Source organism: Somniosus microcephalus, chromosome 4 (assembly GCF_052327205.1).
Source record: "Somniosus microcephalus isolate GS21.2 chromosome 4, FLI_Smic_1.0, whole genome shotgun sequence".
Lineage (NCBI taxonomy): Eukaryota > Metazoa > Chordata > Chondrichthyes > Squaliformes > Somniosidae > Somniosus > Somniosus microcephalus.
Window position 1 is genome coordinate 201,845,971 of NC_140990.1, and position 7,372 is coordinate 201,853,342.

The window sequence follows — 7,372 nt, forward strand, 5'->3', positions numbered from 1 at the left end:
GTGGGGCACCAGCTGAAGGTGGAATCTAGCATGCCAGAAGGTTTTGGTGGCTTTTGGGTCACACTTGCTGGCTAACAGTTGTGGTATGAATGGCCCATTTTTTAAAAACACAAATACATGAAAACCCTTTAGGCAATCTAGTGGCTTCTGCACCAGAGATTCCAAGCTGCCAGTCACTGCACCCCCTACTGCATGAAGACCCCAAGGTGCCATCATCCACTGCAATCCCCACCAAAAGTTCGCGCTAGGACCCCAAGTTTCCACCAGCCTCTGCACTGTCCATCAGGACCCAACAACCTGACCAGCTACTGCTAGGATGCTGCGCTCCCTACCCCAGGACCCCTTACTCACTTGGACCCCAAAGTACTAGGGGCTTGAACTGCCACCAGAGGCTAATCCCTACACACCACTGAGGTCCCCATTGGCCCAGAGACCCCTACTGCCATCTGCACACTCTGGTCCAATTATCCCCTGCTCTTTAACCCTACTTTAACTAGTCTTGAATCACAGTGTGCAATGTCACAAGAGATCGACACATCGGTTGAAAATGCAGACCTAAAGTGCTGCTGTTCTGTTTAACTACGGCCGCCTTCTGCACTCAAGTTAAAATTCAGTCGACTGCAAATTATTAGGATGAACCTGCACATCCTTGGTTTGTCTTTCTACTTCTGTTCTCAGTTTGAATGTTTGTGCATGAAGAGTGAATGCTAACCACGACATTACCCTAACCTAACTGGTGACTGAGGAAGAATAAACCATACAGCTTCATGGATAATCATTATATGGTAGCACAGCAAAGATTCAGAGTCGTGTACTAGTCAAAGATGTATGAAAACAGAGTGTGCCAAACAATAACAGATTTTAAATTAATTAGCTAAAACAAATAGTTGGGGGCTGATTTAACATAGTATAGTAGTGCAGATTTAGATCTTTTCCACAAAAGATTGGTGACAAGACAAACACGGAACTGTATCCCTACTTTTTGTCTTCAGTTGGATACATCAGTTTCAAAACTTGGACCTTCATGAGCAATGGCTCAAATCATAGCAATTAACACAGTCCTATGTGAGACACTAAATATATGCACCAGGGAAGTTGTACTATTTTTCTGACTGGCTAGTCTGAATATTTGATTAACCATGAATGTACTAAAGAAAATGGAATAAATTACCAAAAAGCAATGTAAATACAAAGAACATTTTAAGCAAGTCTGAAAGCTTTGTGTTAAATCTGCTCATTGGGATGCATGCAACAGAATCCTCATTTCCTGCTATCAATCACAGACATGAAAAACAGCTGCTGGAATTAGCTACAGAAAGCTCAAAGCCCATTGTTCTAAGACCCTCAAAAAGCTATCTTAAAAAAAAATCAGAATTTCATCGGATTAAGGTTCTAAATTAATCATTCTAGCCTTGGCGAGATATAGTACCCATGTAAACACTTTCTAAATCACTTACTTAAAAACTAAGATTAACAACCTGTTAAATTGAAAGTGAGCATATTTCTGTAAAGTTGTTATATATCAAACACAATTTTAACATTTTGTCCTCCCATGCAATTACAATTAGAAGTTAATACTGTACCTAAAGATGTCCAATGTTGAACTAATCAGAGCCCGATTTGAAGCATTTTTTTCTTGACTGGATATGAAATGGAAGAAAATGTGAGGCTTGGTTACTAGTCACAAAATTAACCAGTTGGAGAGGCTATTAGCCTCAGTGCAAACTTCATCAACCAAACCATTAATGATGGTTTCTGCAACACTGTACTTTGCCAGATCAACTAAACAAAAATATATTTCACCAAACATCTTTTCTTAGCAATTGGCAAGAAGCCAGAACTGTCTCAGTTTAACTTGCTTTTCCAGTAACATCTGCAACTTTGTATGGGTTTGTTTGTTTTTAAATATACACTCAGCCCCTAAAACTTAACCAAACGCTTCTGGGCAAAACCCGTGACTTGGAGGGAGGCCTGATCGTCTAAACCTAACTAAAAATACTACTTTTTCCTTCAGTACGATTTCTGATGCCCAAGTGTCATTGCACAATAGGTGCTCAGAATCTCTAAGAGCCAAAACATACAGCCACAATAAACCTTGCCAGAACAGCTACTAAGGAGTGCTATAAAATTTTGAATACAATATCACAGGTATTGAGTGAAACTTTACATTTTGACACTCATAATTACAGCTTTATTTTCACAGAAACTCAAAAAATTCGTTTTCAGAGAACAATGCAAAGTACAATGAAATACACTGCATGTGTTCATGACTCTATTAGTACCAGTAATTTGTCATTCCAGATCTTGTATCTAAAAAAGCTTATGCATATTCTCATGTTTGCAGTGAACAAGAAATCCAGTTAAACAGTAATGGTGTATGGGTGACATCATGTGTTGGTGCTTTGAGTTCTAAAATGACACACGCCAAGAGAAGAATTCACACACTTCCATACGGATGCAAAAATTAATTCCGTGGTTGTCTCACTCTAGGTTGCTCCAATGCACCTCCAAGTGGCCAAAGAGCAACACTGGAAGTTACTCACCTGCTTTCTTATTTTGTGTAGTTGCTACCATTGATCGAGATCTTTTTCCTTTAGATATGTATGTGAGACAAAACCTTTGGGTACAGTAACTCTAATGTTAATATCTGTAAATTGTGTCAGTGTTATGCCTAGTATTTTATGGCATTAGAATGTAAACAGAAAAAGAAAATGTTTGGCCTTAATGACTTTGTTATGCAAATGCTACAGAGAAAAATATTAAGAACCAGTGCCATGTAATGCACAAAAAAAAATGGACATTCCATTTAAGCATTTCAATTCAAAAACTGGTCAATTATAAAAGCAAATATATTATATTAATTACTCTACTTTGTTCCATAAATATTCATTAAATCACTCCTTTGAAAGCAACTTAGGTTTATCGAAAGTTAAAACAAATTCTTCTGGTAGAAAATGTAATTGGTACAAAAGGTTTTCACACAATTACAAATATAGATATGGTTTATCCCAAATTTAAAATGTCAGGTCACAATTTCATCATCAATATGCCTTTTCCAAAATAAAGCCAAAGATGTGCAGGTTAGGTTGATTTGGCTATGATAAATTGACCCTTAGTGTTAGGGGATTAAATACGTGGGGTCACGGGGATAGGGTGGGGTATGTGTCGGTGCAGGCTCGATGGGCCGAAATGGCCTCTATCTGCACTGTAGATTCTGTGATAGCAGCATTTTTATTTATTTTGTCATCAATATTCACTATTTAAATAGTGTCAAGAGTCATGGCTCAGTGGACATCAGTGTGATGCTGAATATTAACAAACATAGTCATTAACCTATACTGCTTCAGCAATTCTGTCATTTAATTTTGATTAAATCACACTGGCTTTCATAACTCCTCCAAAGTAGTCGTCTGGCAATGTCATCAACTCACTGGTTAAAAAACATGTTTTTTTGTTTAAATTGACAGAATATAAAAATAAACAAAAGGGTGTGTGTCAAAGCTCATCATTATTCTGGCAGCTCCTCTGCATGGTGTAGTACTGTACCACAAATACCAGAAAGGTCCTAGGTTTGCTAAACAGCTTGCTCCTGGTTAGTTGGTCTTAGCCAGGGCAGCAGCTGGCCTCAGTCACCAGGCTAGAGAGGAGGGGGAAAAAACAGCTATGCTTCCCACTCCTAGTTACCATCCGCTGACTTCTAGAAGAAGTGAATCAGTGTGCATGACATGAGGACAGATCAGACTTAGTTGATGCTGATGATCACTGTCTAGACACATCAAGCCACTTACTTAGGTGAGGTACCAGAGGGCAGCTGATCTCTGCGAAATGATACCAGAGTGAGCCACCACCTTACACACAAGGAAGAGTGTGTATTTGGGGAGGGTTGGGGAGGGGTGGGGAGGGAGGGTTGGGGAGGGAAGAGAGTTAAATTATTTGTAAAAATAGGTTTGATGTTGAAATTCACATTAAAGTGATGTATGCCCAACAGTTGGGAAAAAAAATATCCGGATAAAATCAACAAAAAAAAGTCACCTGAAATAGGGAATTAACTTTATCAGATATATTTCGCTACTGCCATGCGGCAATCTGCCAACAGTGTAAATGCCCCCAAAATGGTTGGAAAAACAAAAAAAAGGAAACTATTATATAAACTCCAGAGACTTGGAATTGTGTTAAAGGCTGTAACCCAAGATGGCATTCACAAACCATTCAGCTGGATTCCTGTGATTTATGGCATAACTGGAAGTCTTCCAGTAGTTCACTCCCAAGAGTCTTATTCTATGTAACATATAGCAATGATCTCTTGCACTTTGACTTTTTAAACAGAAATGAAGAACAATTGGACCGATCTTTCCTTTAGTATATGTTCAATAGTTGGAGTGCCACCAATAATCTAGTGCTAAAGGTTTGGCACCCCTGAGCCAAGCCATTCATAAACTCAGAACAAAAGCCCTTTTTTTCTCTCCAATCGTTCGCCCATTTTTCAAATCTTGTGTTTCAAACCCGAGTCATTTTACAAGTTATATCCAACGTGTTTTGTAGTTTCCTGCAATCTGGCTGTCGTGCTTCCAAATCTGCACAAAAGGGCTCATTAATTATCAAATTCTGGGTCAATTTTTCAAAACTGCTTCAAATTGTTTTTTTTTTAAACTGAAACTGGTCCGTATACAAGTATTTACACATTGGCAGCCAAAAGGCCAGTGTCATTAGAAATACAATATTGTACTACAAATGTGTCTTAGACCATGTACAGCTAAACAAAGGATTCAAAATCAGCCATTAAACGAACTGGCTATTTGCAGATTGGTTGGTGTGTGAAGTAAATTTCACTCGCAGTGTTAACAGCAGAGGTAGGCGGCCTGCCACCCCCCCCCCCCGCACCATCTGGCAGGCAGGTGGGCTTTGCTGCAGCTCTCCCTTTGTGACCATCAGCCCCGCCGACACGCGTTTTGTCAGGGAGCTGAGCGGAGCTGAGGCGAGCAGAGGCGCAGGCGCACTCCGCCACCGGGAACATCCTTCTCTTAATCCAGCCACTGCAGCACAGGCACCAAATCCCTTTCTCTCTACAATAGCAGCAATACCGTGCAGTTGAACTGTTTGGCTGAGGGAGGAGGCGGGTCACACTGCAACATTCTGTCAATTGGTAATCTTCAGAAATGGATCACTGTTCACCACAAGAGCCTTACGTTGTTGTTGTCGGGATTTTAGTTCAATGGATAACGCAAATGTTATAAATGCACCGTCAACCAGAGCAGAAAATGAACACGGCTTCCCCCTTCCCCAACAGATGCTGCACTATAGCGGTGGAACTATATTTTTCTTCTTCGCAGTTATGTGTTTTACTGCTTTGTTAAAAAAAAGTGTTATATGTATCTCAATCGATTCTTAAATTACGATGGTAATTTAAATCGCTCCTGCACCTATTCGGATCTATAAACGTGCATCGAATCGGAACTTAATTCACAAATCAATGACAAAATGCTGGAAACAGAACAAAAGAGACCGTTCAATTACACTTCACCCCCTCCCTCCTTTCTATAATCAGCTGCAGACAACCGTCAATGGACCGGCGGCTCAATAAAAAGAGACGCACAATTTTCCTGAAATTTCCACGCAGACAAAGACATGTCAGATTGTGCGCAATTTTTTTTTTTTTTTTTTAAAAACACCACTTTCCAATTTAAGTGCTCCGAAGAAAAAACCCAACCCCAGCTCCGGACAGACCGTCAATAACATGTGTGTATGGGGCAGATACATTTTCTTTCCCCGTTGTTTGCAGACAACTCGCTGCCAAGAATGGATGACAGTGCTGAAAAGGACAGAATAGGACCACGGAGAGGGGTATCTGGCAATTTACCATCTGTGGGGATTTTCAGCAAAAACAAAATGCATCAAGTTGCACCAGGAAACAAAAAAAAGACAAGAGAAACAGCACGGGGAAAAAAAAAGAAAAGCCCCCCAAAAAACTGCAGCCTTCAGACCCAATAGCCGCTGTCAATGCTGCCCATCCATCGTGGACCACAGATCCTTTGGAACATGTCCTTTTCCTCGCGACTGCAGCGGCACACGCCGCCTGTTACTCTTTCCTGTCTCGCGGGGGGGGGGGGTCGTCCCTCGCCACTAAAAGGCTTTTTTTCAGCCCTGTTGTTGTTATGTCTTTCTTTCTTTTTCTCCTATTTTGCACCTACCTGAGCTGCTGGAGGTTCCGCTCGCCGGCTCAGCGCTGACGGACGGACTGAGAATCAGACAGAGGGAGGGAGGGGCTGCGCTCGGGGCGGCGGAGGCAGCGAGTGCGCGTCCTCGCACTTTGTGCTGTGCAGCCTTGGCGGGCGCGCGTGAGAGCGTGCAATGGGCGGGGGCGCGCGTGCGTGTCTCCGGGGGGAGAAATGGAACGTGCACCGGGCGGCGCGAGAGCTCCCCCTCCCCGCCGCCGCCAGCCCAGACAACCCTGTACCGCTTCCGCCACCATAAATCTTGCAAAAGCGGAGAATTATTATTCTTCCTCCTCCTCTGCTCCCAGTTTTCCCATCGCACAGCGGTGACCGCAGGCTGCGACTGCAACAGCCAACACCACTACCTTTTTAATGCAACTTTCCGGCGAGGTGTTACATTTTGGAGCGTGGTTCAAAGCAGCAACTGCTGTCCAGAAATGCAAAGAGGAAAAGAAAATTCACTCCCGCACCGCAAACAAAATGTAACTAAAAAAAAGGGCATTTACACTCGTAATTTTACACCGTTTTAGCCTGGCATTATGGAATGGAAAAGGATACAAAATGTGTATCTTGTGTTAAAAATCCAATTATTAATCGAGCAAGTTACTTAGCAGCAGAGAGGTGTCAGCACCCATGGTGCTGTCTAATTATAAGCGTGAAATGTTCTTCTAGTTAAAATAACTAGAAGAGTGAATAGAACGTAATGTTGAAAAGATATCTGCAGCCAGATGATAGGTTGCTAGTTAAATAAACAATAATGAAGTAAATCATTTCATATGATTCTTTGGTTTGTAGATTTTCTATTTAAAATCAAATACTTTTGCCTTAATTAATAATTTCCATAACCATTTCCATTTAAAATCTAACAGCAGTAATGACTCTCCCAACCTTTTCTCGTTCTACCATCTACTGTTTTGGTAACCTGCCTGACGTTAAATTTCGTTTAATCATTTATTACTTTTTGACTGATCATGCAGATTTTTTTCTTTTTTAATAACTTTTCTGTTTTTCTTCTAACTATTCAATCTAAGCTTTTCAGTTTTTAAAAATAAAATTACTTCATATCATTTCTTTAATTCATCAAAACAATACCATAGCCCCAAAATAGTCTTCTACTTATAAACAAACACTCAAACATTATATAGGTCAAAATGTGGTAT

General features: G+C 40.9%; 1 protein-coding gene across 1 annotated transcript in view; it reads right to left on the reverse strand.

Annotated features, from left to right (window-relative positions):
• map2 (microtubule-associated protein 2) overlaps positions 1–6,520 on the reverse strand; it is a 444,966-nt gene extending 438,446 nt beyond the window's left edge. The window contains exons 1-2 of the mRNA XM_085985712.1: positions 6,189–6,520; positions 1,584–1,640 (exon numbers count right to left, since the gene is read on the reverse strand). The gene's annotated coding sequence lies outside the window, so the exon portion shown is untranslated. The remainder of the gene's footprint in view (positions 1–1,583; positions 1,641–6,188) is intronic.
• Between the last annotated feature and the right edge of the window lie 852 nt (positions 6,521–7,372).